The following is a 7496-nucleotide window of genomic DNA, read 5'->3' as shown; positions in this document are numbered from 1 at the left end:
TATAAATGTATGTATGTATATTGCTCAGAAAAGAAAGCAGGGAGAATGAAGAAGGCAAGGGGTCAGAGCCGAGTCAGGGGTCAGAGCCAAGTCTGGAAGAGGAGCTTGAGCCTGCACTGAGTTACCCGTGTGGGAGGGAAAGCATGCTCCCATTCTTGGCATCCCCCTTCTTCTTGCTTTCTTTGCCTACATAAGGAGGTTCTGGTTCTGGTGTCTAGCCTCCACTCTCCGGTCACACGGCTCAGCTTTCATTCTCAGGAAGCTTTGTGATTTACCTTCGAGACCCTCTGGCCAAAGTTTTGTTGGAGTAGAAGGCCAGTGCTATCCCCACCCTCTCTTATTGACAAACCTTTCCTGCTCCTTATCTGCTAAACTCATTTTACCCAGGGAAAGTCCAACCCTCTCATCCCTTTTCTTGACTCTTCCTACCCTGACCCTGGAGAGAGCTAGGCAATATGAGTTTGGGCAAATGTGTTCATTTCGTTTCACACAGAGGAATCAAGGGTCTATGGTCAGACCTAACTCAAGACAAAACAAGAGTGGAAGGTCAGAGGGACGGCTCGGCAGTTAGGAGCACTGGCTGCTATTCTAGAGGACCTGGGTTCAGTTCCCATCGTCCACGATCATCTGTAACTCCAGTTTTAGGAGACCCAGTGCTCTCCTGACCTCTGCAGACACCAGCCATGCATGCAGTACGCACATGCAAAACACTCATACACATAAAATAAAATAATAAAAATAAACAAGGGAGGGAAGCACACACCTTTAATCCCAGCACTTGGGAGGCAGAGGCAGGCGGATCCCTCAAATGCAACCTGGTCTACAATGGAGTGAGTTCCAGGACAGCCAGAGCCACACGGAGAAACCCTGTCTCAAAACAGACAAACAAACACCCCCCCCCACACACACACACTGCAAAACCAAACCAAACGAAAGATAAATAAGGGGGAAAAATTCTACCTTTAGACTCAAAAACAGTAAAATAGAATCACAATCATGGTGGGGCTTTTCTTTTTGTGGGAGGGGACATTTCTTTGTTTTTTTGTTTTTTTTTTTTTTTTGCTTTTGAGACAGGGTCCCACTGTGTAGAGTAGGCTGGCCTCAAATTCAAAGGATGCACCTGCCTTTGCCTCTGGGTGCAGGGATATCGAGGTGTGTTACTGCCGAAGCAGGTCCTGTGGTGTCTGCCACCTCATCTGAAGCCAGGCCTGCATCTTCAGCCCCCTAATCAGTTGCTTTAACAGGAAACTCAGAACAAGGGGGTGAGGGCAGGAAGGGGAGGGAAAATGGAGGATAGTCTTCTCTTTGCTTCATTCTTTCTCCGAGTACATTCTACTCCCCTTTGAGAACAGTAGCTCACTATCCCTCTCCTGGTGTGCCATTTGCCCTCATTACCAGAAGCCTGGGACACAGGAGGCACCCGATAAATGGGTTTTGCACAGAGTCAAACTAAATCGGACTAAGCTTTCTGACTGAACTCTGAGATATTGCCCCACATTAGAGAAAGGTAAAAATATCCCCAGATTATGGCTGTATGTCCTGGAGAGAACTCAGACCTAGAGCTGCGTTTCCCCTCACACAACAAATCCCCTGAAAGGCGTCCTAAAGCAGATTCCCTAAGCAATGCATCCCCAGCGTTTGAGAATCAGTGAGCCTCCCGTGGACCTGAGAACCTGCATTTCCCACGGGGTTCCAGGTAATGCTGATACTCTCCATTACTGCCCTGAGAATTGTCGCCTCAGTGAATCCCAGCCCCTCACCACGAAGACCTGGTTGATTGTAATCTTATATAGGAGGAGGGGGCGTCATGAGCACCTCCCTTTTGCGCAGACCCCCTACCACACGAGGTAGGGCAGGCATGTCAATGTCTGTGCTCTTTTTATTCAGTCCGTATTGAAAGTCACTTCCCCAAAAACATGTTTTGCTCCAGCGAGGGAGCACCAGGAATTTCCTGTGGCTCTGCAGCCCAGTGCCTGCCGGGGTGGAGGCAGCGCTGAGCAATCCAGTCCTTCCCTTGGCTCGGGCAGGGCCACGTGCCCCACCCCCTCGCTTGCACATGTCTCCGCCGCCACCGCCGCAGCAGCCGGGCTGTTTATGAGCGGGTTGTTGTGGTAGAAATGGAGCAGGCTGCACATGCCCGGGCCATGTGACCCGGGCAGCCCGCGTGAGCTCCAAGACGGCACAAACACACTCGGGCCTGTCCTCCAGTGGCCGGGGAAGCAGGAGGGAAAGAAGGGGGAAAGAAGCAAAAGGCCACTGGGCCGCCCTGTTGTCTCTTGCCCTGTGATCTGCTTGTGTCCTTTCTGTCTCTCTCCGGAGCCACCGGGAGCGCAGTCAGCAATCAGCCAGGCAGCATGTTCACCTCCCAAACAGACCCTCGGCATTGATAGCCCCCACGGCCCAGAGTCCCCCCCAAATAACAAAGGGCCTCTCCAAGTCAAGTGCACAGCAGCTCTCACTCCAGCCTCCTTGTGATGTGGGGTTCTGGCTTCCAAGTTGAGACCTGCTTTTCCCACAGCCTGGGCTCCCCACACCAGGTTTCCCTGTCCCCTCTTTCTAGGAAGGAGGTCCAATGGCACACATTCGTGTAGCTAGCGTCCACCATGATTAGAACAAGCAGAATCAGGGATGCGAGTCGGGGACAGGAAGCTAAGAATATGGCTGCAGCCATCTGTGGGAGACGGTGGATTGGAAAGGGAAGTCCCTCTGGTTGTCCGTGGTTAGGACTGGAGACCTAGAAAGGTTGTCACCTTGACTGCTGTCCAGAACAAGCGGCGGAGCAAAAGGCAGGCTTAGCTTTCATCCTCACTGAAGCGTCCCCTCCACCCGCCCACAGGAACTGTAACCCCAGAGCCCCTACTTCCAGACCGCGGCGGCTCCTGCCACAGCCCACTGGTGACCCTGTTTCTGCACCGCAGTGCCTCTCGCTGCGAGGTGAGGCTGTGCTGGAGTCAGGCGGACAGTAGGTTAGCAGGAACAAGCAAACGAAATGAGCACGACCCACATTTCCCCGCACACCAAAAACTTTGCAGATCCTGCATTGCAGAGCTGGCGCTTTTTTTTTTTTTTTTTAATCTCTCCTCTGGGCCCTTACACACGTCTGCATTTTTGCAACCAGCACAGATTTTTTTTTTCCCCCAAGGGTGCAAACTGCGCATCCTAATGAGCCAAAGCGCCTTCCTGCAGCATTGAAAATCTCATCAAATTGCCAGCGCCCCCCTCCCCGATTTAGAAGAGGGGGCAGGATCCTAAATTTGTGAAGTAGCATCTTCTCCCTCCTTCCTCTGCCTGCCTCCCTCCCCCACCATACTGCAGACCTTCCAACCAACAGCTGCAACCAGTGGAGAGGAGCGGGAGGAGGGACCGGAACGTGAGCCTTATTCCTTCTTTCCACACAGGCTGAGCTGGCGGGCGGGGGTTGCTTTTTTTTTTTTTTTTTTCTTTTTCTAGGCAATCCACTGTACCTTCCCCTCCCTCCTCATCCCAGCCAGTGTTTATGTAAGCCTCCCAGAAGCTACACAGGGCCCCCAATGCCTGCCCAGGCCCCAGTTCCTCCGAAGTCCATCTTCACGAGGACCATCATGAGCCTCTGGCTTCCCTAGACAGCTGTATGGAGAGCTGCAAAAGCCCAAAGAATGAATAGGAGATGCTGGATCAGGGGAGGGTTTGACATGCCGCTTAGAATGGAGATAAGGCAGGCACAGAGGCACCCTGCCTTCTCTCCTCTCTCTCTCTCTCTCTCTCTCTCTCTCTCTCTCTCTCTCTCTCACACACACACACACACACACAAGCACACACACAAGCACACACACGCGCACCCCCCCCCCCACACACACACACTTCTCTGCATCTCTGTCCTCAGAGGCTCAACTCAAGGACAGCCAGTACACAGGTCCAGGAGCATGGAAGATGGTCTCACCAGCAGGCCACAGCAACGGTATAGCAAAGAATGGACAGAAGACATCAACATGACATGCCGGATACTACTGTCCCCCTAGCTGGGAAGGTGGGCTCTTTCCCAGATAAAGGGTCACCTGGGGCTTATCTTGCACTACTAAGGACAGTCTAAGCCACCGCCAGGATCCTGTGAAGTGACAAAGATCCTGAGCTCAGAGAACTCCCCTTTGAGTTCCCAAAGCCCTGAAGTATCCTTGCTCCTGGATGGTGGCTTTAAAGGTGCGCAATTCTCAGGCGGATAAATGGGAAAGCCAGATTGTCTTTCCTTAGGGCTTCTGTCTTTCCTTGATGGCCTTCCAGACTTCCAGCAAACCCAGCTTTTCATTCATTCATTCATTCATTCATTCATTGAGAAAGGGTCTCACGGGCTGACCTAGAACAAACTATGTAGACCAGGACGACCTGGAACTCACAGAACTCTGCCTACCTCTACCTTCCAAGCTAGGATCAAAGGTGTGAGCCACCATACCTGGGTCAACTCAGTTTTAATATATCCCTTGGCGGAAGCTCCAAGCGGTTCTGGGGGCCCTGGCCTATAGCCCTCCCCCCACCCATCACCAGCTGTGGACCCTATAATTACGGGACTTGAGCGGAGAGCAGAGCCCAGATGTCTGCCTGAGTCCTTCTCCTCTGGAGCAGCCCATGTGGAAGTTTTTTTTTTTTTTTTTTTTTTTTTTTTTTTTTTTTTTTTTTTTTTTTTTTTTTTTTTTTTTTTTTTGCTTTGTTTGATTGTTTGTTGGCTGATTGGTTTGGTTTGGTTTTTGCATCCTATTCTGATCCATTCCTACCTTGTACGACCAGGTCATGGGAATGCAGGCTGGAGAAAGAGTTTAAGGGGAGAGAAAACACTGGAGTTACAGGAGAGGTTCTGGGAAGCTGAGGTTCTTCTATGGGAGGGAACGGAAGTTTCTCTTCTTGATGCTTCACCTCCCTTCCCAGCACCACCTGGCTTGGGAAACAGGGCTTGGTATGCAGCTCAGATGCATCCCCTGCGTTACCATTCTCTCTGGGAGGGAACGTCTTGCTAGTTGAATTTCTTCTTCAGGCCTGGCACTGAACTCCCGGCTCTGTCGTGATTGTTGATAGTGACATATAATTGCTGTTCCAAGCTGGGGTAGGGAACTTTATGTTTCCAATAATCTCTATTAATTCTGCCTGTCATTCTTTGATAGTGTTCTGTAAACACAGCTTCAAGACAAATCTCCTAGTCTCCTCTGCAATCCTGGCCAGGTTAATAAACATCTTTTTTTTTTAAAGATTTATCTATTTATTAAGCATACAATGTACTGCTGGCAAGGAAGGCACCAGGTCTCATTACAGATGGTTGTGAGCTACCATGTGGTTGCTGGGAATCGAACTCGGGACCTCTGGAAGAGCAGATAGTGTCCTTACCCTCTGAGCCATCTCTCCAGTCCCATTAATAAACATCTTTAAGCCTCAGTTTTCTGATCTCCAAAATATAAAATGTGATCTACAGCTCGGTGGTGGTGGAGTTTCAGGACAGCAAGAGACACCCCATCTCCTGGGGTACAGGGTAGATCCCCAAAACAAAACAAAACCCAAATGTGATTTACAGCTCTGAATTGCTATGAAATCCAAAGGAAAAAATGTTTATGAGGTCCTTAGCACAGTGCCTGCCATATAATTGGTACTTAATACAAAATCTGCTATCTGATTTCTGTTGAAAGAATTGTAGTGGGAAAAATGTGGAGAAACACATCCATTGAACCCGGTCATCCCTGGCTCCTGCCTTGCTTTTCTCTTCTCAAGTTTTCATAACAAATTAACTCAGACTTTGTTCCTCAGGTCTTGAGATCCTCCCCAAATGCTGGGATTTTTGGATGGGTTAGGGAAAACTAGTTGCCCTTTTAGGAACCAGGAAAATGATCCAGGAAGGTAAGGAATGAATCTCTTTTAGGTAAACGTCTGGTTCTCTGATTCAGGGGCATCCCCAGGTTTCTATCCCAGGTTTGCGTCACCCTGGCCAACAGGTTTCTACCCTGGACAATGGTTCTCTGGTGAGAAAGGAGGGGGATGGGAAGGCACCTAACTGAAGCCTGACCTATTTTCAGTAGGGACCCACCCTCAGTCAGTCAGTCAGTCTGCCCAAGATTTAGGCCACTCAAGGTTTGCACAGGGTGTTGCCCTGTTACCCAGAACAGCCTACTCTCAAGGAGAATAGATCTCGGATCAAACACCCACCCACTCGTGGACTCACTGCACGTGTTTAGATTCATACTCATAGTCCCGCCCCCCCCTAAAAAAACATGCCAAGGAGTTCTGACCAGAACCATCATGTATGTGATAGGAACTGAACCCAGGTCCTCTACAAGAGCAGCTAGTGTTCTTAACTGCTGAGTCATCTCTCCAGCCCCCATTTTTCTATTTCTGATGTCGTCCCCAGTTCAAAGAATCCTGGGAAAACAAAAGACAGAGTTGAAAACACAAACACAGAGACACCAACAAAGCCTCCAAAGCATGAGGTCACTCCTCGGACTCCCAGACTTCAAAGAAGCCAAGTGGAAGTGTGTACAATATGGATCCAGGGCTGTTCACTGAGCCTGGCCTCCAGGGAGCCAAAATTGGCCCTGCATGTATTTGTGCGTGCATCTGTGTGCTGTGTGTCTGTGTGTGTAGTAAGCTAAAACATCTGCTGAGGGGAGGGTGAAGGATGTTATGGCTGTTTTTAATTTTTGTTTTGGTAGGGTTTTTGATTGATTGATTGATACAGGTCTTCTACTGTAATCAAGGATCAGTGGCCTGGAACTCTAAGTAGCCCAGGCTCACTTTGAACTCATAGTAATCCTCCTGCCTTAGCTTCTAGACTACTTGGATTATAGGTATGGTCAGTCACCATATTGGCTATAAGTAGATTGTACCAAACTATACCTGTTGTCTTTTTTTTTTTAAGCTTAATTTTTATTTTATGTGTATGGGCATTTTGCCTGCATGTATGTGTGTGCCTGGTACCCGTGAAGGCCAGACAAGTGTGCCAGATTCTCTGTTGCTGGAATTACAGGTGTTGTGAGCTGCCATGTTGGGTGCTGGGAATTGGACCGTTGTCCTTTGTAAGAGCAGCAATGATTCCTAGCCCCTAAATTATCTCTCTAGCCCCTACACCTGTTGTCTTACACCAAGGTTTAGGTCAAAGAGAGGCCATCCATCTATTCTAGTTGCCCCTAGGTGAGATAACACATCCCTTTGGTGGCCTTGGTTCCTTGGTTCCTCTGCCCTTCTTCCAGAAGCCCCTGATGTAGGAGCACAGTTTACACATCAGAAGAATTTTTTAGAACCAAGAAAAAGCCCTACTTTTCACTTTATTCCCTTAGATCCAACAAAAGAGCCAGAGTGGGAAGTGGGCGCACATCCTTATACCCACTGCAAGGACATTCAGTTACTTCTTTGACTTGGGTGTATTAGTAACATCTGCAATCCCGGCCCGTGGGTGGCAGGAGCAGGAAGATTAAAACTGCAAGACCATCCTATAGAACTAGACCCCGTCTAAAAAAAAAAAAAAAAAAAAAAAAAAAAAAAAAAAA

The sequence above is a fragment of the Alexandromys fortis genome, unplaced genomic scaffold (assembly GCF_014885135.2).
Source record: "Alexandromys fortis isolate MF-2015 unplaced genomic scaffold, M_Fortis_MF-2015_v1.1 scaffold_31, whole genome shotgun sequence".
Classification (NCBI taxonomy): Eukaryota; Metazoa; Chordata; class Mammalia; order Rodentia; family Cricetidae; genus Alexandromys; species Alexandromys fortis.
Note: the sequence above shows the minus strand (reverse complement) of the source record.